The following is a 26,188-nucleotide window of genomic DNA, read 5'->3' as shown; positions in this document are numbered from 1 at the left end:
CGCCTGGCCTCAGCCAGGTAGAGGTCAGAGCGCCAGATTACCAAGGCACCTCCCTTGCCAGTGGGTTTGACTATAATGTCAGGGTTACTGCAGAGTGAGCAGAGGGCTGTACGTCCAAAGGGGGTGAGGTTGGAGTAGGGAAGGGGAGTGGAAAGGTTGAGACGGCACCTTGTCAGTCATCGACAAAGGTCAGCGATTGGTCCCGACCACCCGCATCCATCACACCACTGGCCGGGGGGAGAAGGGAGAGTGGGGGGGGGGGGAGCTTGAGCTTGCATTTGTCAAATGGTGGCAGTGAATCCAAGCTGCTGCGATTGCCACAGAGTGTTTCAACATCATGTCCGTTTGGCGTCAGATTGTTTTTCAGCTTAAAATCTGACAGGGAATGAACATGACGTTGAAAAGCTTCTGTGCAATCGCAGTAGTTTGGAGTCACTGCCACTATTTTACAAATGCAAGCTCAAGCTCCCCCCCCCAACCCTCCCGTCTCCACCCCGGCAAGTGATTGACGATCTGGACCAATCGCTGACAAGGTCTCGGACACATCGTGTCCATTCGGTGCATTTTTGACGTCATGTCCGTTCGGTGTGGTGTCCATTCGGTATCTTGGCTTTCACTTCTTGGCTTCGGCTTCTCCTCCTACGATGTCCCATCCGCACACGGCTACAGGGATCGATAGTCGGCGTGGGCTCGATGGGCAAAGGGACTGTTTCCGTGCTGTATCTCTAAACTAAACTAAACTAAACTAAACTTCTCCACATCCTGCTGATTGCTAAAGCCCTTAAAGGTTGAGGATGACTTGCTTCCCCTCCAGTTCTGTAGGCTGTCAGGTTTCATTCATATATCGTAAGACACAATATGGGAATAGGCTCTTCGGACAACAGAGTCCAAGCCGATCAACCATTCACACCAGTTCAGTTGAGCTTAGTTTAGTTTATTATTGTCACGAGCACCAAGGTATGGTGAAGAGTTTTTAAATGCGTGCTATCCAGTCAGTGAAAAGACTACAGGATTACAATCAAGCTATATGTTATTCCACCTTTGTATCACTCCCTCCCCACGCTGGGGGCAATTTACAGAGGGCCAATTAACGTGCAAATCGGTTTGTCTTTAGGATGTGGGAGGTAATTGGACCACCCAGTTAGAACCCAGGTAGGCGCAAGGAGAACGTGCAAACTCCACACAGGCAGTACCCAGGGATAGGATTGAACCTGGGTCACTGGCGCTGTGAGGCAGCAGCTGTACTAGCTACCCCACTCTGCCCCCGGGTGTTTGATGAGGCATTCCCCTCTGCATAGGGGACCATCCTGGGGCAGCTGGGTGGGTTACGTGAGATATCTTGTACTCCTTGCTCTAATTACAGCATCATCACAGCGTTGAATTCAGGGAACAGCATAATTCTCAGTTGCAATTTGTTGAATAATAAGACATGTTTTCTTAGCTTTGCTTTCCTTTCATTTTACTTTAGAGATACAGCGCGGAAACAGGCCCTTCAGCCCACCTAGTCTGCACCGTCCACACACTAGCACTATCCTACACACTAGGGGAAAATTCACAATATTACTGAAGCCAATTAACCTACGAATCTGTATGTCTTTGGAGTGAGGGAGGAAACCATAGCACCCGGAGAAAACCCACACGGTCACATAGAGAACGTACAAACTCCGTACCGACAGCCCCTGTCGTCAGGATTGAACCCGGGTCTCTGGCGCTGTAAGGCAGCGACTCTACCGCTGAACCTGTGCCGCACTTTCTTACATGATCCCAATAAATTTAACGACAATGCAGCCCCAGAATCACAACTGGAATTCCATCACCATAAAATGCCACAGGTATTAACGCAGGTCTTGCTGTTTGGCTCCTAGTTAACTTCATGCTGAAGTGTAGTGACAGAGGATTAAAAAAATGCTGAAATGAATTACAGATTGTGTTGAGTGCCAGAATAATTCTACTCCTATCACTTATGACCTTATGATCCCATGCCAATGACCTCACCACCAATATGGAGATGGGCAAGCAGGAGCACCATACTTGCAGATTCCCATCCAAGTCGCAAACCCTTCTGACTTAGAAATGTATTACTATTTCCTTTTCCTTGCTGGTTCTAAACGCTGGAACTTGCAGCCCATAAACATCACGGGAACACTGTCTCCTAAACAATTGCCGTCTGTGTGTAGTTTGCACATTCTCCCTACGAACGTGTGGATTTCCTCCGGGTGCTCCGGTTTCCGTCCACATCCCAAAGACGTACAGATGTGTAGGTTAATTGGCTTCTGAAAATTGCCCTTAGTTCATATGTTATAGGAGCAGAATTACTGTAGGACATTCAGCCCATCAAGTCTACCCCGCCATTTAATCATGGCTGATCTACCTTTTCCTCACAGCCCCATTCTCCTGCCTTCTCCTCATAACCCCTGACACCCATACTAATCAAGAATCTATTAATCTCCGCCTTGATAAATATCCATTGGCTTGGTCAATTGAATTAGTGTAAATGGGTGATCAATAGCCAGCATGGACAAGGTCAGCCGAAAGTCCTGTTTCCAATGCTGTGTCTCTAAACTAAACTAAAATTTGAGAAAGCAGTTCGCCGTCACCTACTGAAGGACAGTTAATGATGGTCAACAAAGCCTGGCCTGGCTGATGATGGCCGCCTTTCAAAAAAATAATAAATACAACAGAAAATCCCCACACATGTCCTAAAAATAAAATGGTAAATATTTTTGTTGAAGTGTATTAACATGGCATTTGGTAAGCATAACATTCCAGCTGAATGTCAACTGTAGAAGAAGATGCTGTGCACTTGAGATTAATCGATAAACTGTTTGTACAAAGGGAACAGTGTGACAGACACGTGTGGGAGTGAAGGTGAGAGTTTATCCATCTTCGATCTATTCATGTACGAAGCATTGCAAAATGTCGACTACAAAGGGCACTTTTAATTTATCATCACATCCTTGTGATTGCTGGGGAAAATCTAAAAACGCACCCACAAACAGACCACATTTTTTATTACAGAACAACCTTTAAATCTTAAAGCCCTGTCCCACGGTGCGAGTTTATTCCAAGAGCTCTCCCGAGTTTAAAAAAAATCAAACTCGTGGTAAGCACGGAGAATGAACGTAGCGGGTACGTCGGAGCTCAGGGACGTCTCTTAGCGCTAACTTAGCGGTACTCGGGAAGACTCGCTAATGGCAGGTAAGCACGGGAAGACTCGTGAAAAATTTTCAAAATGATGAAAAATGTCCACGAGAGCCCCGAGTACCCACGAGTGGACATTACCGTAAATCTCAGAGTTCGAATCAGGGCAAACTCGGGACAACTCTTGGAATGAACTCGTACCGTGGGACAGGGGTTTCATCCTCATCTGCAAAGGGCTCATTCTTTCATCAGGATCCGTGAATTTAGGTGAGTGCACTTGGGCAGCACAGCAGCGCAGCTGGTAGACCCACTGCCTCATAGCACCAGAGACCCGGGTTGAATCCTGACCTCGTCAGGTGCTGCCTGCGTGGAGTTTATATGTTCTCCCTGTGGGGTTCCTCTAGGTTCTCCAGGTTTCTCCCACATACAAAATAGACATGTAGGTTTGTAAGTTATTTGGCCACGGCAAATTGGCCAAAGTATACAGGGAGTGGATGAGAATGTGGGAGAACATAGAACTTTAGAAGGTTATTCTTCTGACTGGATGGGCCATCAAAAGTGAAGGGGTCTGCGGAGACTCAGTGGGCCGAAGGGCCTGTTTCCATGCTGCAAACCAGTGGTTCTTAACCTGGGGTTCGTGTCCCCCTATGGGGGTCATTTGGGGCTTTGTCGGGGGTCATGAAGGAGACACAAATAACAAATCAATTTGTTGAGCCCATGTTTAGGAACCTAACAAAGGTATATACCACATACAGCATTTTGTTTGCGTATGCGCGTACTGGTGCCAAAAAGGTTAAGAACCACTGCTGTAAGCTAAAATTAAACTTGCCCGACAGTTCACAAACAGTCATACAAATGCATTTGAAACTGCCACTCTAGAAGACTTATTCTCTTTGTTATTTTAAGCAGTCCTTAACATCCCTCAGCATAAGCAACTGCTATGGTTTATTTAGAATTGTAAATGTCAGTGCATCTCATTTTCTTCTCCCTGATGTATGCACAAAATAATCATTACTCATCAATATTTGTTTATGCACCAATTTTTTAATGAGCCAAAATAGAGATGGGTCCAGCATTAAGGTAGATCTATCCCAGGTTATTGCGAGGGGCCAGGGAGGAGATTGCTGGTGCCTTGAAGATTTTTTTAAGGTACTCTAACCACAATCGAGGACTGGAATAACCAATGTTTTTCCTCTACGTAACAAGGGGAAAAAAATAATCCAGTCATTTATAGGCTGGTGATCCACATCACTGGCAGGGTAGCTATTGGAAAGGATTCTTAGCGATACGATTTAATCTCAATTGGAAGAGAATAGGCTAATTAGCGACAGTCAGCGTGTCTTTGTACAGACAGGTCTTGTCTTACAAACATGATTGAGTTCTTTGGCACTATAACCTCTGACACCCTCACTATTAAAGAACCTATCAATCTCTGTTTTGAAATACCTAATGACTTGGCCTCCATAGCTGTCTATGGTGATTAATTCCATAGATTTGCCACCCCCTGGCTAAGGAAATTCCTCCTCATCTCCATTCTAAAGGTATGTCCTTTCCACCCTCCCTCTGTTGCTTCCATCCATTGAAAGGCACATGACGGCCCACTTGGAGTTGGCCAAAAGGCATGAGAAACAAGATTCTCTGGTCTGATGAAACCAAGATTAAACTCTTTGTTTGCTCTTTGGACTCTTTGAACTCTTTGGCCTGAATGCACTGCTCATCATCTGGCCAATGCCATATCTATGGTGAAGCATGGTGGAGGCAGCATCATGCTGTGGGGATGTTTTTCAGCGGCAGGAACTGGGAGACTAGTCAGAATCGAGGGAAAGTTGAATGGAGCAAAGTACAGAGATATCCTTGATGAAAACCAGCTCCAGAGTGTTCAGGACCTCAGACTGGGTCAGAGGTTCACCTTCCAACAGGATAACGACCTTACGCACACAGCCAAGACAATGCAGGAGTGACTTTGTGACAAGTCTGTGAATGTCCTTGATTGGCCCAGCCAGAGCCCGGACTTGAACCCGATCAAATATCTCTGGATGGTCCTGAAAATAGCTGTGCATCGACGCTTCCCATCCAACCTGACGGAGCTTGAGAGGATCCGCAGAGAGGAAAGGGAGAAATTACCCAAATACAGGTGTGCCAAGCTTGTAGCGTCATACCCAAGAAGACTTGTGGCTGTATTCGCTGCCAAAGGTGCCTCAACAAAGTACTGAGTGAAGGGTCTGAATACTTATGTAAATGTGATATTTCAGTTATTTATTTTTAATATCTTTGCAAAAATTTCTAAACACCTGTTTTCACTTTTTTATTGTGGGGTATTGTGTATAGATGGATGATAAAAAAAAATGAATTTAATCAATTTTAGAATAAGGCTGTAACATAATAAATTGTGCAAAAAGTGAAGGGGCCTGAATACTTTCTGAATGCACTATAGATGAGTTGGTTAGTTTGCAAACATTACAAAAATGGTGGAGTTCTCTACAGTAAAGACGCATGTGAAAAGATACAGCAGCAGCATGGCCGTCCGAAGGGGGGGGTGGTGCGTTGGGTGCGACCGCACCCCCCTTTTTTTTCCCCTAAGAAAAAGAAATCAGTGGGAAAAACAAAATCAACGTTTCCACTTTGGAAATGGCCAGTTCTCTGCTCTCCCGTCCCCGGGCGGGAGTGGCTGAATCTGAACCCAACGGCTATAACCCCAACACCAGACGCCACTGCGGCGAAGCTGGCTCCCCTCGCCTCCCCTCCCCGCTGAGCCCATGCCACCCCCGCTGGGCCCACGCCACCCCTGCTGGGTCCACGCCACCCCCGCTGGGCCCACGCCACCCCTGCTGGGTCCACGCCACCCCCACTGGGCTCATGCCACGCCCGCTGGGCACACGCCACCCCCGCTGGGTCCATGCCAACCCCACTGGGCACACACCACCCCTGCTGGGCCCACGCCACCCCTGCTGGGTCGACGCCATCCCCGCTGACCCCTGCTGGGTCCACGCCACCCCCGCTGACCCCTGCTGGGTCCACGCCACCCCTGCTGGGTCCACGCCACCCCCGCTGGGCCAACGCCACCCCCCACTGACACCCGCTGGGCCCCCGCCACCCCCACTGGGCCCACGCCACCTTCATCCCCTCCCCGCCCGCTGGGCCCCCGCTGGGCACGCGCCACCTTCATCTTCGCCCCCCCCCACAAGAAAGAGGGGGGGATGTGAGAGGGGGAGGGGGAGAGAGAGAGGGGAAGGGAGAGGAGAGAAAGATGGGGGAGGGGAGAGGGAAAGGGGGATTATCTTGAGTGAGATTGCAAAATTCAGCTCCCTCTTGTATTTACCTTAGTTTCTATCTTTTCTTTGGACTGTAAATTTAGGTAGCTGTTACTCACGGTCACCCCGACTGGCTCACTTAATTGCAGCTCAAAAATGGGCCGTTTTCGATGTTTTTAACTGGTGTGAAAGTGCGTGTTTTCCCATCCACTAACATGTACCGGAAGTGACGCTTGTCCCCCAGTTAAAATTTTCGGTCACGTGAGTGGGGATTTACGCTCCAGTGACCTTTCGTGAAATCACCCTATATGAAGCCACTGGCTCCACAGCCAGCGGCTCGAAGGTAAATCCGCCACCGTTCGCTCCCCGCGGTCTCCGGTGCGGCCGCGGTCTCCGGAGCGGCTATGCAGGTGCCCCACCCCGGCACCAATATGAAGCCACTGGCTCCACAGCCAGCGGCTCAATGGTGAATATACCGCCGCTCGCTACCCGCAATCCGCTGTTCCGAGCGCCTAGGTCCGTGGGCGGGATTCCCTGAGACCGGGGTTCCCTGAAGTTCGAGACTGGGGTTTCCCCTCCGTCCCGACTTAGCCCCGGACTTTAAGCAGGACCTCTAAGTAGAGGTTCCTGCAAGAAGATTTAAAAAACCTGAAAGTATTTTAAAAACTTATCTCAGGTCTGTTGCTGGCAGGAGAATCACTTCACCTTGCCAGTCGTCACGCAATGCGATAGACGATATGACACGCATGCGTACTGGACGGGGTCTTCACGTAGTCACTCACGTGACTCCGAAGTAAAATGGCAGATTTCCTTCTCTGAAAGGCATTAGTGAACCAGACGAGCTTTTACAACTCAGTAATTTTCATGAGCAATGTGTTTGATATTTCCAATTAATGTAATAATTTCCACAGCTGCTATGTGGGATTCAAAATCATGTACTCCAGATCAAGAAGCCAGGCCATTGGATACCAGGTGACCATGCATTGTATCCTTGTACCCTTCTTTAAGTATCCAAATGCCAATGGCTTTCGAGTTTCTGAATACCAATGCAAAAAGAAGCCGTGTCCTTTGATGCTACTGATGACGAACCAATTGTAAGGTTTCTAGGCGTAAAATTTAAAACCATCTCTTACCATAACCATAACATGGTCTGGCAACACCCAATGAAGTGAAGTACTGTAGCTCACCTCATATGATTCTTTGAAGTCAAGCCCGCTTTATTTTGTATTTCTTTGGATGAGTAACTAATTTCTACATTGGAAACAACATGTACAGGCAGATACAATGCAGGTATAATTTATAGTAGGCTCAGTTATGTGAGATGACTTCAAGATTATTAAGATTATTAACTCTTTGCAGATTTTTACTCTTTAGCTACTTTTAGATCTTGACTATTGGGAGCTGCTCAAGATCTCAAACCAGGCACCAACCATTAACCTGAACCAGCCTCAGTCTGAAGAAAGGCCTCGACCCAAAACGTCACCTTTCCATGTTCTTCGGGGATGCTGCCTGACCCGCTGAGTTACTCCAACACTTTGTGTCTTTCCTTGGTAAACTGGCATCTGCAGTTCCTACGTAGAAATAAGGAGCTGCAGATGTTGGTTAATACACAAAAAAGACGCAAATTCCCCATCCATTTACACTGATTACATCTGGGTTTGTTTTTTTTAAGGTCATTTTAATTATTTAAGTCATGGGTTGTGGGTTTTTTTGGTACTTGTTTAATTCAGCAGTTGTTTATTTTGGCATGTTTACAACAGATCTCATGAAGAAACAGTAAGTGGATGCAGGATTGTTTTTTTGGGTAATTGTCTGGGTTGGCAAATATCCTGCCTTACCCCGACACACTAGATTATGAACTCAAACTTCAAAAAACCACTTAAGTAGGAACTGCAGATGCTGGAAAATCGAAGGTAGACAAAAATGCTGGAGAAACTCAGCGGGTGAGGAAGCATCTATGGAGTGAAGGAAATAGGCAAAGTTTTGGGTCGAAACGTTGCCTATTTCCTTCGCTCCATAGATGCTGCATTAACCCACTGAGTTTCTCCAGCATTTTTGTCTACCTTCAAAAAACTGCATTGCCTAACCATCTTCAACACATACAATACACCTTTTGGGGAAACTACATATTGTGGATCAACGTTCCTCATTAGTCAGAGGGTAAATATAATCAAACCACCTTCCATGAAGGACCAGTCCCATCTATGTCCGTGGCAGGTAGTAGTGTACTGTGCTATGTGGAAGGAACCACTTAAACCATATTAGGCAGGATCTCAGCTCTAATTTTGCCTTCTTTGACTTAGAACCAACTATTGAGTTTAGAGGCTGAAATTAGTAGAATGGTAGTTTCTGCTTTGGAAACCATTCGGATTTTGAGTACAATCCAGAAACTTTTGTAGAAACAAGGAACTGCAGGTGCCGGTTTACAAAAAAAGACATACGGTGCTGGTGTAACGCAGTGGATCAGGCAGCGTCTCTGGAGAACATGGATAGGTGACGTTTCAGGTTTGGACCCTTCTTCATACTGATTGTAGGAGGGAGGCGATGAAAGCTGGAAGAGAGTATGGACAGGACAAATCCTGGCAGGTAATAGATGGATTCAGATGAGAGGGGTTGAGGGGGGGGGGGGGGGGGGGGGGGTGATAGGTAGATGGCCAGAGGTGAAAAGACAGAAGGTATAAGGCAAAAAGATTGAAGAGCTGTAAATTGTGAAGCTAGAGGAAGTAATGTGAATGGAAGTGGAGGGTGAGAGGAGAAATAAGTGCAAGTCCAGGTGGGGCACAGGGGGGAAAGGGAGGGATGGAGGAGGGTTTTGTAGTTTCTTAAAATTGGAGAATTCAATGTTCATACCATCGGCATGAACCCACATCCCAAAGACATATAGGTTGAAAAGTAAGTTGGCCACTATACTGTATGTTGCCCCTAATGTCACTGGTAGAAGCTGAGTGGAGTTACTGTATGTGTAAAGGGCCTGTCCCACCAGCAAGCGACTCCATGCGGCAAGCGCGACCTAACGTGGTCGCTTGAGCCGTATGGCCTCGCGAGGCCGGTCCCACTTCGATCGCCGGAGCCGTATTGAGTTGTGCGGAGCTGGTCCCGACATCGCGCGGGGCTCCGAAAAACTGACCGTGTTCAAAAATTCTGCGCGGCAACGGCCTGCCGGCCCGCAGCCGCCTCAACGCCGTATGCACCGCCTCGACGGGCGTGCGCAGTGTCTCAACGCCGTACGCACGTCTTGACGCCGTACGTCACGTGCGAATTTCCCGTGGACTTCGCTCAAACTTCACGTCACTCACTCGACCTCCGCGCGGCCCCCGCTTCCGGTTTGGTCACGCTCGCCACATGCAGTCGCATGCTGGTGGGACCGGCCCTGTACAGGGATCACTCGACCTCCGCGCGGCCCCCGCTTCCGGTTTAGTCGTGCTTGCCGCATGCAGGTCGCATGCTGGTGGGACCGGCCCTGTACGGGGATCACTCGACCTCCGCGCGGCCCCCGCTTCCGGTTTAGTCGTGCTTGCCGCATGCAGGTCACATGCTCGTGGGACAGGCCCTTAAGGAGAATGAAAAATAGAATTAATATAAGATTGAGGCGTAAGGAACTGCAAATGCTGGGATGTCACTGTGTCACTGCAGTACAGTTGCTGCCTTATAATGCCTGAGACCCGGTTTTGATCCTGACAAAGGATGCTGTCTGTACAGAGTTTCTACCATCTCCCTGTGACCGTGTGGGTTTTCGCCAAGTTTCCTCACACATTCCAAAGACGCGTAGGTTGGTAGGTTAAATTGTCCCGAGTGTGTAGGACAGAACTAATGCACAGGTTATTGCTGGTCGGTGCAGACTTGGCGGGCTGACCATAATAATTATATTATTGTGTAATGGCCGGTTCATGGTTGAAGGCCCTGTTACCGTGCAGTATATCTCTCTGATCCTATGGCAAGATTTATGGACCCGAGGTGCAGAAACTGCCATGGTGGGATCTGAACTCACAATACCTAGAACCATCAACAGTAGCCTGCTTTGCTGAATACTTCTCATTTATGGACCAACTAATGAGCCTCAATGGAGTGCGGATGCAAGGAACTGCAGATGCAATTTTTTTTTAAAGATACAAAGTGATGGAGTAACTCAGCAGGTCAGGCCGCCTCTCTGGAGAACATGGACAGGTGACGTTTCAGGACAGAACCGTTCATCAGAATGTTTGTTGTCGGGCGGAGAAAGCTTGAAGAGAGATAGGGGTGAGACAAAGTCTGGCAAGTGAGAGGTTGATACAGGTGAGAGTGGTTTTTAATTGGAAGATATGTGGACAAAGCCCGGAGATGAAGCAACAAATTGTGTGAGATAAGGAGTTACAGATAGAAAAGGTGTGAAATGTGAAGCCAGAGGATAGAATATAGGTGGAAAGGGACTAGGACTGAAAGAGATAAATAGGTGTGCATCCAAGTGGGGTACAGGGAACAGAGGATGAACAAAGGGTGGGAAAGGGGGGAGGGGTTATTGTAGGTTAGTCACCTAAAATTGGAGAATTCAATGGTCATATCATTAGATTCTAAACAACCCAAGCGGAACATGTGGTGCTGTTCCTCCAGTTTGCGTGTGGTTCCACTCTTGCAATGGGACCAGGACAGATCCAGGTCAGAAAGGTCAGTACGGAAATGGGAAGGGGAGTTAAAACTAATGGCAAAATGGAGATCCAGCAGTCCTTGGCTGGCCGAGCACTAGTGTGCGACAAGATGGGTGCGCAGTCCACGCTCAGTCTCACCAACATAAAGAAGGCTACATCGGGATTACCAAATGCAGTAGCTGAGGTTAGAGAAGATGCATGTAAACCTCTGCCTCACCTGGAAGGTCTGCTTGGTTCCTTGGATGTGAGGGAGGAGGTATAGCGACAGGTGTGACATCTCCTGGGTTGCACTGGAAAGAAGCTGGGGAGGGGGTGGTTTGGGTGGGAAGGGATAAGAGATCCAAGGAGTTGTGGAAGGGCTGGTCCCTGCAGAAAGCGGAAAGGGGTGGCGATGGGAAGATGTGACGGTGGGTGGGATCATGTTGAAGGTGACAGAAATGTCAGAGAATGATGTGTTGGATGCGGAGGGTGCTGGGCTGAAAGGTGAGGACCAGGGATCCTTCTTCCATCTGCGGGAAAGGGGAACAAGAGTAGAACTATGGGACACAGAGGAGACACAGATCCATCTACAACTAGACCAAGTGCAGACCCGTTGGGTCTGTTCCCTCAACGTGCGGTTGTGTGGGGGGGGGGGGGGGGGGAGGCGGCACGCAGCGTCACACACACTAACTATCCCACCCCCCCCGCACTCACGCTAATTACCCCCCCTGATATTATATTAATATTATTAATTTGCTCCTTTTACCCCATAACCACACTATCTGCTGACGCATAGCCCCCAACTTGCAGTCACATCTAGAGAGGGGGGGGGAGGGCGGGCGGGGGTTGAGAATGAGGGCAGAGAGAGAAGGGGCAGAAGCAGAGAGAGAGCCAGAGACACAGAGAGAGGGGCAAGAGGGATAGGGGGGTGGAGAGGAGGATAAGAGGGAGGGTGGGTGAGGGGGGAAAGGTGGGGGAGGAGGGGAGGAGAGAGAGAGGGTGAGAGTGAGGGGGAGAGAGAGGGGGTGCTGAGAGGGGTGTGAGGTGGGGAGCTGGGAGGGGAGGGAGTGGGGAGGGAAGGGGGTATGGGTGTGTGGAGGGGAGGGGGTTTAGGGGAGGAATGGTGGGGGAGGGGAGTGGGGGAGAAAAAGAGGGGAGAGAGAGAGGTGGAGAGGGGGGGAGAGTAGGGGGGGAGAGGAGAGGAGAGGGGGAGAGCGAGAGGGGGGGAGGACGAGGGCAGGGAAGAGAAGAGGGGGGAGGAGAGGGAGAGGTAGAGGGGGGAGAGGACGAGGGGGGGGGAGAGGAGAGGGAGGAGAGGGAGAGGGAGAGGAGGGGGAGAGAGAGGGGGGAGAGGAGAGGGGGGAGGGGAGGAGGGAGAGGGAGGGGGGAGAGAGAGAGGGGGGAGGAGAGGGGGGAGAGAGAGGGGGAGAGGGGGGAGAGAGGGGGGAGAGGAGAGGAGAGGGGGAGAGGAGAGGGGGGAGGAGAGGGGAGAGGGGGGGAGAGGAGAGAGGGGGAGGAGGAGGGGGGGGGAGAGAGGGGGGAGGAGAGGGGGGGAGAGAGGGGGGGGAGGGGAAGGAGAGGGGGGGAGGAGAGGGGGGGAGAAGAGGGGGGAGGAGAGGGGGAGGAGAGGGGGGAAGAGGGGGAGAGGAGGGGAGAGGAGGGGTGAGGGGGGAGAGGAGAGGAGGGGAGAGGGGGGAGAGGGGGGAGAGGAGAGGTGAGATGGGGCGAGGGGAGGAGAGGAGGGAGAGGGGTGGAGAGGGGGGAGAGGAGAGGGGGAGGAGAGGAAAGGGGGGGAGGAGAGGGGGGAGAGGAGAAGGGGGGAGGAGAGGGGGGAGCGGAGAGGGGGGGAGGAGGGGGGGGGAGAGGAGAGGGGGGAGAGGAGATGGGGGGAGAGGAGAGGAGAGGGAGGAGAGGAGAGGTGAGGTGGGGAGAGGAGAGGAGAGGAGGGGAGAGGGGGGGAGAGGGGGGAGAGGAGAGCGGGGGAGAGGAGAGGGGGGGAGAGGAGAGGGTGGGGGAGAGGAGAGGGGAGGGGGGGGGAGAGGAAATGGGGGGGGAGAGGAAATGGGGGGAGAACCTAACAAAACATTTTAGAACCAAAAAAGACACATTCTGCAAGCATTGTAGAACCAAAAGAGACACTTTTTGCAAATATTTTAGAACCAATAAACACTTTTTGCAAACATTTTAGAACCAATAGACACATTCTGCAAGCGTTTTAGAACCACTAAGGACACTTACATTTGAGTAGACATGTGTTCAGTGTTATTCACAGCTCAGAGAAACGTGACCCTCTGCCTTCCTCCAGCTTGCAGACACTGATTGAGGCACACCACTTCCTGGTTTTATAGTCCCTCCCCCCTGCCGCCAGCAGGGGCAGCAGAGAGAATGGGGAATTTTGTAAAATCATTAATATCTCTGTCATTTTTCATCGACGGGAAATATCCTCGGCACACATACGGCGGAGGGGGACTCTGAGCAAGGTGGCCAAAAATGACGGCCATAGGTTGCGGCGTTCTCTCGGAAATCGCAGCACAGATGGCCAAAACCGGTCAAGAACAGACTTTTAGTAATATAGATACCAGAGGGTAAACCACATTTACTAAAGAAAGAGGACATCTCCGATGTCCTAGAATGGAAAGCCTCATGTTGGGAGCCGAGGCGGTAGTAGAGAATGGTGTCTTTGCGCGAAGCAGGGTGGGTAAGGTAGTCATGAGTGATAGGAGCAGAATTAGGCCATTCGGCCCATCAAGCCTACTCAGCCATTCAATCATGGCTGATCTATCTCTCTCTCCTAACCCCATTCTCCTGCCTTCTCACCATAACCCCGACACCCGTACTAATCAAGAATCTCTCTATCTCTGCCTTAAAAATAGCTATTGACTGGCCTCCAAAGCCTTCTATGCAAAGAATTCCATCGATTCACCGCCCTCTGATTAAAGAAATTCCTCCTCATCTCTTTCCTAAAGGAACGTCCTTTAATTCTGAGGCTATGACCTCTAGTCCTAGACTATCTCACTGGTGAAAAAATCCTCTCCACATCCACTCTATCCAAGCCTTTCACTATTCGATACGTTTCAATGAGGTCCCCCCTCATTCTTCTAAACTCCAGCGAGTACAGGCCCAGTGGCGTCAAACGCTCATCATCTGTTAATCCATTCATTTCTGGTATCACTCTTGTAAACCACCTCTGGACCCCCCCCCAGAGCCAGCACTTCCTTCCTCAGATACGGTGCCCAAAATTGCTCACAATACTCTAAATGTGGCCTTACCAGTGCCTTATAGAGCCTTAGCATTACATATCTGTGGGTCTAGATAACTGTGTTAGTTGGTGGGTTTATAGTTGATGGCAGTATGCTCAACTGATGTAAATGTAAAGGTGAGTGATAGTGACTGTTCATTCATGGGAGGTGGCAGATCTGACTTGAGATCCCTGAATTATCTCTGAAGATCAGACCGGTTTTATTAAAAATCGTTACTCATACTTTAACGTTAGGCGATTAATGAATATTGTATATACAGCGTCTAATAAAACCCCAACATGTGTCATCTCACTTGATGCCGAGAAGGCTTTTGATAGAGTAGTATGGGAATACTTATTCAATACACTTGAAAAATTTAAGATTGGTCCAAAATTTATTTCTTGGATCAAACTGATATATCTTATACCTCAGGCTTCTGTATTTACTAATAATCAGAGATCCCCTTTTTTCAGCCTCTTTCGAGGTACTAGACATGGCTGTCCCTTAAGTCCTTTACCATTTGATATCGCTTTGGAACCTTTAGCCACCGCTATTAGGGAATCCCCTAATATTTTTGGTATTGTCCGCGGGAATAAGACACATAAGCTATCTCTTTATGCAGATGATCTGTTATTATTCATTTCTAACCCTGAGAAATCTATTCCGGCAATAGTAGCATTACTTAATCAATTTAGTAGTTTTTCTGGCTATAAACAAAATCTGAGTAAGAGTGAGCTTTTTCCATTAAATAATCTTGTTTCGAATTATGGGCAGTTTCCACTTAGATTGGTTACCGAAAGTTTTACTTATTTAGGTATTAAGATCCCCAAGAAACACAAGGATTTATTTAAAGCTAATTTTATGCCTTTAATTGACCATATTAAACATCAGTTTACTAAATGGTCACCAATGTCCTTATCCTTAATTGGTCGAATCAATGCTATTAAAATGTTCATTTTACCTATATTTCTGTATTTATTTCAGACAATACCAATTTTTATTGCCAAATCTTTCTTCGATATTATAGACTCCAAAATTTCTTCATATATATGGCAGAATAAAAATCACAGACTAAGTAAAAAATACTTACAGAAATCAAACAAAGATGGTGGTTTGGAATTGCCGAACCTTAGACTCTACTATTGGGCAGTCAATGTTCGTTATCTAACATTTTGGACAAAAGATTTAGAAGATACCCAATGCCCAGGATGGATAAACCTAGAACGTGATTCCTTACAAGGGCTATCATTGGCTTCTATTCTAGGGGCCTCGTTACCTTTTACAATTACGAGATTGAATAAATATACGACTAACCCAATAATAAGACATACTTTCTGAATATGGTTTCAATTTCGTAAGTTTTTTGGACTAAATGATTTTATCTTATCGAGTCCTATTTTACCCAATTTTCTCTTCCAACCATCTAGTACTGATCAAGTCTTTTTGTTATGGAAGAGGAAGGGATTAGTAGCTTTTCTTGATTTGTTTTTGAAGGGTTGTTTTATGTCTTTTGAACAACTCTCCAATAAATATAACTTACCTAATTCATACTTTTTTAGATATTTACAAATCAGACATTTTTTGAAGGCTACTCTACCCCTTTTTCCGCTACCACATCAATCCGAAATGTTGGGGAAATTTTACAGTTGAACCCTTATCAGAAAGGATTAATAACGACTATTTATGAGTTGATTTTGAAATTACAAATAGATATATTTGATAAAATTAAGAATGACTGGGAAAGAGAACTCCAAATTTCTCTATCTATAGAATAATGGGAGAGGATTCTTCAATTAGTTAATACCTCTTCAATGTGTGCAAGACACGCTTTGATACAATTCAAGATGGTTCACAGAGCTCATATGTCACAAGATAAGTTAGCTCGTTTTTATGTTCATATAAATCCTACCTGTGACAGATGTAACTCCGAAGTGGCCTCACTGACCCATATGTTTTGGTCCTGCCCACTTTTGGAAAAATATTGGAAATACATTTTTGATACTATTTCTGTAGTCTTAGGTATAGATTTACAACCTCATCCTATTACTGCAATTTTTGGGCTACCAATGTTAGATTTTATTCATTTGTCCCGCTCCGCCCATCGGTTGATTGCTTTTACCACATTAATCGCCAGAAGATCTATTTTATTTAAATGGAAAGACTCCAACCCTCCAACCACGCTCCAGCGGTATTCTGAAACGATATCATGTTTAAACATTTTTTTAATTCAGGAGTGACATTGTTGAACCCTTGGTTAAATTTGATAAGACTTGGGGAAAATTTATTGAACACTTTCATACAACATAAATTGCTCCCTCTTTAACCGTTATAAAAATTATTTTACCTCTATATGGTGGAACGGACTTGACGTCAAACAGACTTAAATTGTTCAAATTCTCAGTTCAGATTCAGCTTTGCTTTGCTTAGTTTTTATTTATTTATTTTATTTTTATTCTTATTTTATTATTATTTTAAAAAAATTATTTAGTTTAGGGGGGTTTTGTTTTTTCCTTTTTTCCTTTTCTTTTTGTCATTTTATCTTTGTGTTTTTTTTAACATTTATACGTTTTCTTTTAAAGATTTAACTATATTTACATAGAGACCGGGAGGTCTATATTCAATGTGTATTTTGACACTGGTCTTATATTAGGTTATACCTGTTATTAATGAAACCCTGATCCCTATGTATCAATATCACTGTTATGTTTATCATTATTCTTTTTGCTCTGTTTTTTATGTTTTATTTTTGTTTTTTTGGAAAAAAAAACTATTAAAAGATTTTAAAAGAAAGAAGATCCCTGCAAAGAAACTTCCAACAAGGAGTTTGAGTTGGTGAACAGGTGCAGCCTTGCCCAGCTAACTTTTCCTCCCTCGCTCCAGGCATTACGATTAATTGCTTCACATGAAGTCTTCCAACTCACTGTAGTGTACAGATGCTCACCGATTTACCATGCTTCGACTGACGATATCTCGACTTTACGATCGGCAAACGATTGGCATCGGCAGCGAGCCACACGTCACTTCCGGTCACGTGATCGCATTGTATTAAATGCGTTTTCGACTTGCGATATTTTTGATTTACGATGGGTTTATCGGAACATAACCCCATCGTAGGTCGAGGAGCAGCTGTAGTTTCAGTTTGAACCTCAGCAGCAGTATATAAGATACTGGGAGAACTTATGAACCGCTATCGGAGAGCCAAGCATTTGGGGAAAGGATTTGCAGGGAAATTGAAGAAAAAGCATGGAATTAACTCTTTAGTGGCAGGAATGAAAGTATCAGAGTGTCTCTGCATGGGTGAATTGAATGTGGCAAGAAGCATTTTTATCCCATACCAAATTGCAGTGATGTAGCTGTGTTGCAGCCAAGCCAGGGCTTAAAGATAGGCCAGGCGGTATGTAAGGTCCTTAATACTGGCCGAGGGCCGACCAAGCATTCATTTTCTTCACAACTGTTACCAGGATGATGTCATTGTTTCCCTGAGGAAAAGCTGAGCAATTATGAAATTGTCTCAATCCTGCTACATGACTCACGAATTCTTACCATAGTACAGCAGCGCATATCTGGCATCGTGCCCTGTGCACTGAGCTGGTGATTGCCTGCTGCACTGTGATAATGGGTTTAATCTACTAAACCACAAGGGGGAGTCTCACTATCACAACCTCGGTTCCTTCATCAGTTCTGTGTGGTCTCCACAATTCTGATCTGATATAATAATGAAAGCTGTCTTGAGGTTCTTGCTGAGTTCCAAAAGCCAGCGGAGTTGAGGGAAATGTAGGGAGAATAAAAATGGAATTAGTGCACGATTAATGTAAATGGGTGCTTGACGGTTAAGTTTAGTTTAGTTTGGAGCTACAGCATGAAAACAGGCTCTTCAACCCACCAGGTCCACGCGACCAGCTATCACCGGTACACTCGTTCTCTCGTATACACTAGGGACAATTTACAGAAGCCAATTAGCCTACAAACTTGCACGTCTGGGAGGAAGCCGGTTAACCGGTAGTTTCTCAAGTAGTTTCTCTTGGTTAAGCATCTTCACTGTAATTGGCCTCAGAAATTTCATTCAGTCAGTTAACTTGTGTATATCACGAGTATCCGCTACTAACGCAAAAATACCAAGCAAAGAAAATCAATGACAGCTAAAGAAAAGTTAAAACGATATTTGATTTTATTGCAAGCTGCTTTTATATTTGAAACAAGCTCACCCGAAGCGGTAGAGTTGCTGCCTTACAGCACCAGACACCCGTGTTTGATCCTGACTACGGGTGCTTCTGAACGTCCAAAGTTTGTTCATTCTGCCTGTGACTTTGTGGGATTTCTCCGGGTGCTCCGATTTCTTCCCACACTCCAAAGACATACAGGTTTGTAGGTTTAAGAAGGGACTGCGGATGCTGTAAAATCTAAGGTAGACAAAAATGCTGGAGAAACTCAGCGGGTGAGGCAGCATCTATGGAGCAAAGTCTGACGAAGGGTTTCGACCCGAAATGTTGCCTATTTCCTTCGCTCCATAGATGCTGCCTCATCTGCTGAGTTTCTCCAGCATTTTTGTCTACCTTCAGGTTTGTAGGTTAATTGGCTTCAGTAAATTGTTTCCAATGTGTAGGATGGAACAAGTGCACTCGTGATCACTGGTCACGTGGACTTGATTGGCCAAAGAATTTGTTTCCATGCTGTAATTCTAAACTAAACTAATCTAAACCATCAAGCAAGCATTTATACTAATCGTGCACTAATTACATTTTTATTCTCCCTACATTTCCATCAACTCTCACCATATTCTAACCTAGACTAAAGGCAAGATATAGTGACTAAATGCTGCAGCTTACCGACCCAATGGGCTTTGGAATGTGGAAGGAAAGTCAAAAGTGTTTAATTTTCAGATGCACCAGGGCTGGAACAATGAAATTCTTACTTCCTGCAGCTTTACAGGAATATTAATGCAATGACTCGAAAAGTAAATATACAATAAATTATTGGTTTTGTTGGAAGCCAGACCATGGATAGTGCAAGCCAAAGTACGTAGAATAACTATTGTTATGCAAAGTTCGTAGTAGTTTGGTGCTGTAATAATGTTGTGGTCAGAGTTGTGAAGCAAGATTCAAGAGCCTGATGGTTGATGGAAAGAAGCTGTTCTTGAACCAGGAGGTCACGTGGAGGTTCTCAGGCTCCCGTGACTTCTTCCGTATGGCAGCAGTGGGATGAAGGCGTGGCCAGGGTTGTTTGGGTCTTTGATGATATTTTAGCTGCCTTCTTGAAGCAACACGTATGCAGACCCCTTCAACGGTTGGGAAGTAAATACCCGCGATGGACTGGGCAACGTACACAACTTTATGCAACCTCCTTTGTTCTTGAGCATTTGAATCGTCGAAATAAGCTGTGAAACTGGAGCTCCCGGAGAAAACTCATGCAGGGACAAGGAAGGACATGCAAATTCCACACTGGTAGCATTAATGGTGGGGTTCAAACCCAGGTCACTGAGGAACAGTTTCAAAAAGGATATCAGGGGGGCAAAAAGGGGACAGGAGATACCTGTCAGATAATATTAAGGATAATCCGAAATGATTTTACAAGCACATAAAGGGAAAAGGGATAACCAGAAAAGAGAATGGGACCCCTCAGGAATCAAAGGGATCAACTTGTGTGGAGCCACAGGGGACGTGTGGTGTGAGGCAGCAGCTCTCTAGTTGTACAATCTGAATAAAAGATAGAAGTGTATTGATGGTATGCGGCCTTGCCAATTGGATGAGGTATTTTTAGTGCAAAATGTTTGTTTGGCACAAACATCAAATCAAGAATCACAAACTAAAATCACAATGAAGGATTGTTATCATCATCTGCCCCCCTTTAAGAGATCTACTTCAAGTAGGTCCCACTGACAGATGGTTGTGCAGCATCATTTGCCCAGGAAGTGGGTCAGTGCTTTTAAAGTGATTGCTCCATGGTAGTGAGGCAAGGGAGGTGAGGGCATAGAAAGCATTTAATTGGGATGCATCACAGCTTGGTGTGGGAACAGCTCCATCCTAAGACCGCAAGAAATTGAAGCAAATTGTGGACACAGCCCAGACCATCACACAAACCAACCTTCCTTCTATTGACTCCATTTACACCTCACGCTGCCTCGGCAAGGCCAGCAGCATAATCAAGGATGAGTCACACCCTGGCCACTCTCTCTTCTCCCCTCTCTCATCAGACAAAAGGTATAGAAGTGTGAAAATGCACTCTTCCAGATTCAGGGACAGTTTCTTCAAAGCAGTTGTCAGGCAACTGAACCATCCTACCACAACCAGAGAGCAGTGCTGAACTACTATTGATGACCCTCAGACAATCCTTGATCGGAGTTTGCTGGCTTTACCTTGCACTAAACATTATTCCCTTATCATGTATCTGTACACTGTAAATGGATCGATTGTAACCATGTATTGTCTTTCTGCTGACTGGTTAGCACGCAACAAAAAGCTTTTCACTGTACCTCGGTACACAGGACCATAAAGTCAACTGAACTGAATTGGGTTCAGAGTTTATGGGTGAGAGGGGAGGGAGGGATGATGATGGTTTACGGGTCTCTCACTGGGAAGCCCTTCCCCTCTCCTCCAGCCAGACCAAGAAGCAAGATTGACGGTGCCCCATGATTGCAAGTGACAACCACTGAGTCGACATTGGGTGGTCTCAACAACATGAAACTTGGGAAATTAAGTTTCCAAAAGAAATAATTATTGAGTGAAAACTTTAAATGACAAAATAATCTACTTCCTTCAGCATGATATGCTTCCCATTATATTGTGAGCTGTTTATGAAGGTCATCCAGATGAAACTGGAGCACCCGAAGGAAACCTATGTGGTGACAGGGAGATTGTGCAAACTGAACCCAGATAGCACCCGGGGTCTGGATCGAACCCGGTCTCTGACGCAGTGAGGCAGGTGCTCTACCGCTGCGCCCCCTGTGCCAAGTGATCATGTGCTTGATATTAATTCAGTCTAATATAAATTAGGCCAGTTTTGTTTCCAGACATCAATGGGCAAGAGATCACTCAGACTTCACCTCGTCTTCCTGCCCTTGGACCTTTTAGACTTTAGAGATACAGCGGGGAAACAAGCCGTTCGGCCCACCGAGTCCTCGCCCACCCGCGATCACCCCATGCACTAACCTACCCACACTAGGGACATTTTTTATAACTTACCTGCATGTCTTTGGAGTGTGGGAGGAAACAGGAACACCCGGAGAAAACCCACACGGTCACACAGGGAGAAGGTGCAAATTCAAAACAGACAGCACCTGTGGTCAGGATTGAACCCGGGTCTCTGGCATTGTGTGGGAGTTTGTGGGAGTTTGCAAATGTTCCTCTGGGGAGGAGTTGGGCTTCGGGAATTCAGCTAAATCCAGGTAGATGCACCAACATCTAGATGCAGCACAGTGCTAAAAAAAATGCAATTGTCCCTGGAGTGTAGGATATAACTTGTGTACGGGATGATTGTTGGTCGGTGCGGACTCAGTTGTTGGGCCGAGGGCCGGTTTTCACGCTGTATCTCTGAACTAAACTTAAAAACTACCCCAATATTTTGGGATATAGTTTATGAGTAATTTGTGAAATGCTATGTGATAACTGTAGCCTACTGGCGAGGAGAGGTGCACCTTGACCTTTTCTTCCCCTAGCGATTAATAATGTGGAATCCTCCATCCCTCCTATAACATCTCAATGGCCATTGTAGATATTAATTAGTATTGTATTGTATTGTATTGTATTGTATTCAAATTTATTGTCATTGTCTCAGTTAGAGACAACAAAATGAATTTCCCTTACAGGCAGTATCATAAAAATAAAAATAAATAAATAATAATAAATAATAAAACATATTAAAAATAAAATAGAATTTAAAAAAAAGCACAAACAGTGAAAGTCCACGACACAACATAACACAGTGGCACCAAGGTGAGGAAGGCACCATAGTCCAGCCAGCCTCCACTCCGTTCTTCCCAGATGTTCACTCGTGGTCGAGGCCTTCCTAGCACCCGCAGCCGCAATTAGCCAACAACAAACCTTTTTACTGTATCATAAGACTGAGGATGGCAAAGAGGACAGTGGACTTTTTTACATCCTTGAATTCCTGACTTTGATGTCGACCTTCGGTGTAAATTAAATGAACCAGTTCAGGTGATTTCCACAGCTCCACCCCGGTCACAAACCCTGTTCGAGTGAGATAACTTTCAGTGACAGGGACCCAAATCATATTTGCCATACTACCGGAATCTTTGTCAGATAGGATAGTTTTCCCAAAGTGGAAAACTTCAAAGTCTAGAGGCATGGCGCTAAACTCAGAGGGAGAGAGTTTTAAGGAAATGTGTCAGGCAAGTTGTGTACACACAGAATGGTGGGGGCGTGGAACATGCTGCCAGAGGTGATGGCAGAAGCAAATAGGTTTGGAGCATTTAAGAGGCTTTGGATAGGGACATGGATAAGTAGGGAATGGAGAGATATGGAACACATTCAGAACAGAGGAGATTAAGTCGGCGCAAGGGTCTGCACAGGCATTGTGGGCCGAAGGACCAGTTACTGTGCTAGACTATGTTCAGATTTAAGAGAGAGTTAGATAGAGCTCTAGGGGCTGGTGGAATCAAGGGATATGGGGAGAAGGCAGGCACGGGTTATAGATTGGGGACAATCAGCCATGATCGCAATGAATGGCGGTGCTGGCTCGAAGGGCCAAATGACCTCCTCCTGCACCTATTTTCTATGTTTCTACGTTCTTAACAATAGGCAACTAGTAAAGGAAAAAGCTTCCACTAATAAAACACAGTAGGAATTTATCCCAGTCGTTTTTTTGGAATTTTTTGGTTCTAGTCTGTGAATAAGAAGTTATGAAAGAAAGAGGTTCTGCTCTGCGAGGACCACGGCATGAAACTACGATCGTCATTGAGAAACAGGAAGGGAACGCATAGGAAAGTGTTTTTCAGGCTTTGCACCAGGTGCTGATAGGATATGAAGTGCCAAGCCATAAACCAAGAGAAAAGCTTTGATAGCTTCACATAGCAAAGCCTCAATGTCCTTCATTGCGTAGGAAGGCACTGCATATGCTAGTTTACACTGAATATAGACACAAAATGCTGGAGTCAATGTTAGAAGGAACTGGGCCTTTACTCGCTGGAGTTTAGAAGGATGAGGGGGCGACCTCATTAAAACTTACTGAATAGTGAAAAGCCTGGATAGAGTGGATGTGGAGAGGATGTTTCCACTGGTGGGAGAGTCTAGGACCAGAGGCCATAGCCTCAGAATAAAAAGACATTCCTTTGGAAAAGAAATGAGGAAGAATTTCTTTAGCAGAGGGTGGTGAATCTGTGGAAGGCCAATGGATATTTTTAAGGAGGAGATTGACAGCTTCCTGATGAGTATGGGTGTCCGGGATTATAGGAAGAAGGCAGGACAATGGGGTTGAGAGGGAAAAATAGATCAGCCATGAATGAATGGTGGTGTAGAGTTGATGTGCCGAATGGCATAATTATGAAGGTCAGGCAGCATCTCTGGAGAAAAGGACTAGATGACATTTCGGGTCAAGACTGTTCTTCATACTGGGAGTCAGGGGAGAGGGAAACTAGAGGCTTGAAACGGTTCAGAACAAATCAGCGGCGGTACCGATGATGAGGGAAAGGTGGAGCTCACAATAATTCATTGTTGGCCGTGGAAAAGGTGATAACAAAGGGGTATGGATGCGAACAGTGAAACTAGCAGCACGACTAGGATGGGAGATGGATGGAGAGAGTGGGAATGCAAGGGTCATCGAGTGCTATCCAGGCAGATCATAACATACATGAGTATTAAAGGTGGTGCAAAAGAGAAAAATGCAGATAGAAAAAAAGGGCAAGAGCTGCAACAAAGCAGATTGGAACTTTAGGAATACATCCTTAGTAAATAAGACGTCTATTCAAGAGCCCGAAAACAGCGGGATAGAATCTGTTCTTGTATCTGATGGTAGATGCTTTCAAGCCTTTGTATCTTCTGTCTGATGGGAGAAGGGAAAAGAGATACTGACTGAGTGTGAGCGGTCCTTGATAATTGCCACTTTCTCAAGGCAATGTGAAGTGCAGATGAAGTTGATGAGGGGGCTGGGGAAGGAGGGGGGGCTGGTTTGTATGATGGACTGGGCTGCATCCACAAATCTCTGCAGTTTCTATAGGGCCTGGATTCATCATACAACCCTTTTGTGCCGGCCCTGTCATTCATCAAGGTCATGACTGATCTTCAGCCGCAGATAATTTTACTGCCCTAACGCCTTATCCCTCGATTCCCTTAGAGATCAGAAATCTATTGATCTTTGTTCTGAATGAACTCAACCCCTGAGTTTCAATGGCCCTGAAATTGAGAAGTTCAAGATTCCCTCCTCTTTGAACAGAGACATTTCTCAGCAGTTCAAGGCCTACTCTTTTTGTGGAGACTGCAACCCATAATGATGGACTCCACAGCCAGGGGACATATTTTCCTTGCATCCAAGCCTATCATACATTGTAAGTTTCAATGAGATCTCACTGTGGGCTGCATCAGTGAGTGGAGGGATGCTGAATACAGAGGAGTAGTCAATGAGTGGTGTGGGCTGAATGACCTGCAGCTCAACACCAACAAGACTAAGGAGATAATGGTGGACTTTAGGAGGACAGGAACACCCCTGTTCCATCTCCATCAATGTGCAGTTTACCAGGTAGTACAATTACCTTGGAGTGTACCTGTACAGTAAACTGGACCGGTCCAGGAACGTTGAGGACCTGTACTGAGCATCCTGGACAATACAGCTCACCCCCTCCACGACACACTGGTCAACCTGAGGAGTACCTTCAGCAACACACTGGTTCCATCAAGATGCAGGACAGAATGCCACCGGAGATCCCTGTGACTATCAAACTTTACAACTCCTCCCCCTTCTGTCGTGGGGTAGACTAGGACTGACTGAGACCTCCCTCCCCATCTCCAATCTTTGCACATCCCCAATCCTTCGCACACATCACATTCATTTCATGTTTCATGTATTTTGTGTTTTTATGACTGTTGGCAGATCAATTTCCCTCCTGGGATAAATAAAAGTTCTATCGTATCGTATTTTATCATTTAGAACCAGGGGTCATGGTCTCAATGTAAGGAATTAGCCATTTAGGATTGAGATGAGAAAAAATGTCTTCACCCAATGGTGAATCTTTGGAATTCTGCACTGAAGTGGGTTGCGGCGACTCGGTCACTATCTTCAGGGCAAATATTGATACATTTCTGGATATTATGGGACTAAAGGGACAGGAACCAAGTATTAGGAAGTGGCACCAAGGCCAAAATAAGCCATAATTTTACTGAATGGCTTATTCATGTTGCTATTTCATGAGCTCTTATCTTCCCAATCTCTGGATCACTAGTCCAGGCCGCTGAATATCAATCCATTAATTGAATCTCACAGGTACCAAAAATGCATTCAGAGGACAGATATTGATGCCGGGGTTGTAAACAATGTAGAGAGAATTAAAATAAATGTCTTATGTTGTTCAGGAGGCCTGAAGGTGTCTCTCTTACACCAACTCTCTGACTTTTCACTCATTCCAAAGTTTTAACCTGTAATGCCCTACCCAGAATTGATCTCCCGTTTCCTGGTGCATTAATAGATGATCAAAATTCACCTCCCGCAAGTTTGAGCCTGCACTCTTTGTCCTCCCAACAACGAGTACATTTAAAATATGTTGTGGAATGCCAATTCCCCTGTGGTTTATTGCTACATAATCTGTGACGTTATTCCCAGCCCATCTGGCAGCTCAATGACCAAATCTTTACATCAGCTCAAGATGCAGTTTAAATTTAGAACTGAACAGCATGATGGCCTTTAACGTATGCTTCACTAATATGGGAATATAGTGCCTATACTGGGATGCTGTTTCACAACAATTAAACAAATAAGTACAACATCTACTAACAATTGCGGCACAACGGTGCAG

Source organism: Amblyraja radiata, chromosome 1 (genome assembly GCF_010909765.2).
Source record: "Amblyraja radiata isolate CabotCenter1 chromosome 1, sAmbRad1.1.pri, whole genome shotgun sequence".
Lineage (NCBI taxonomy): Eukaryota > Metazoa > Chordata > Chondrichthyes > Rajiformes > Rajidae > Amblyraja > Amblyraja radiata.
This window is presented reverse-complemented; position numbering follows the sequence as displayed.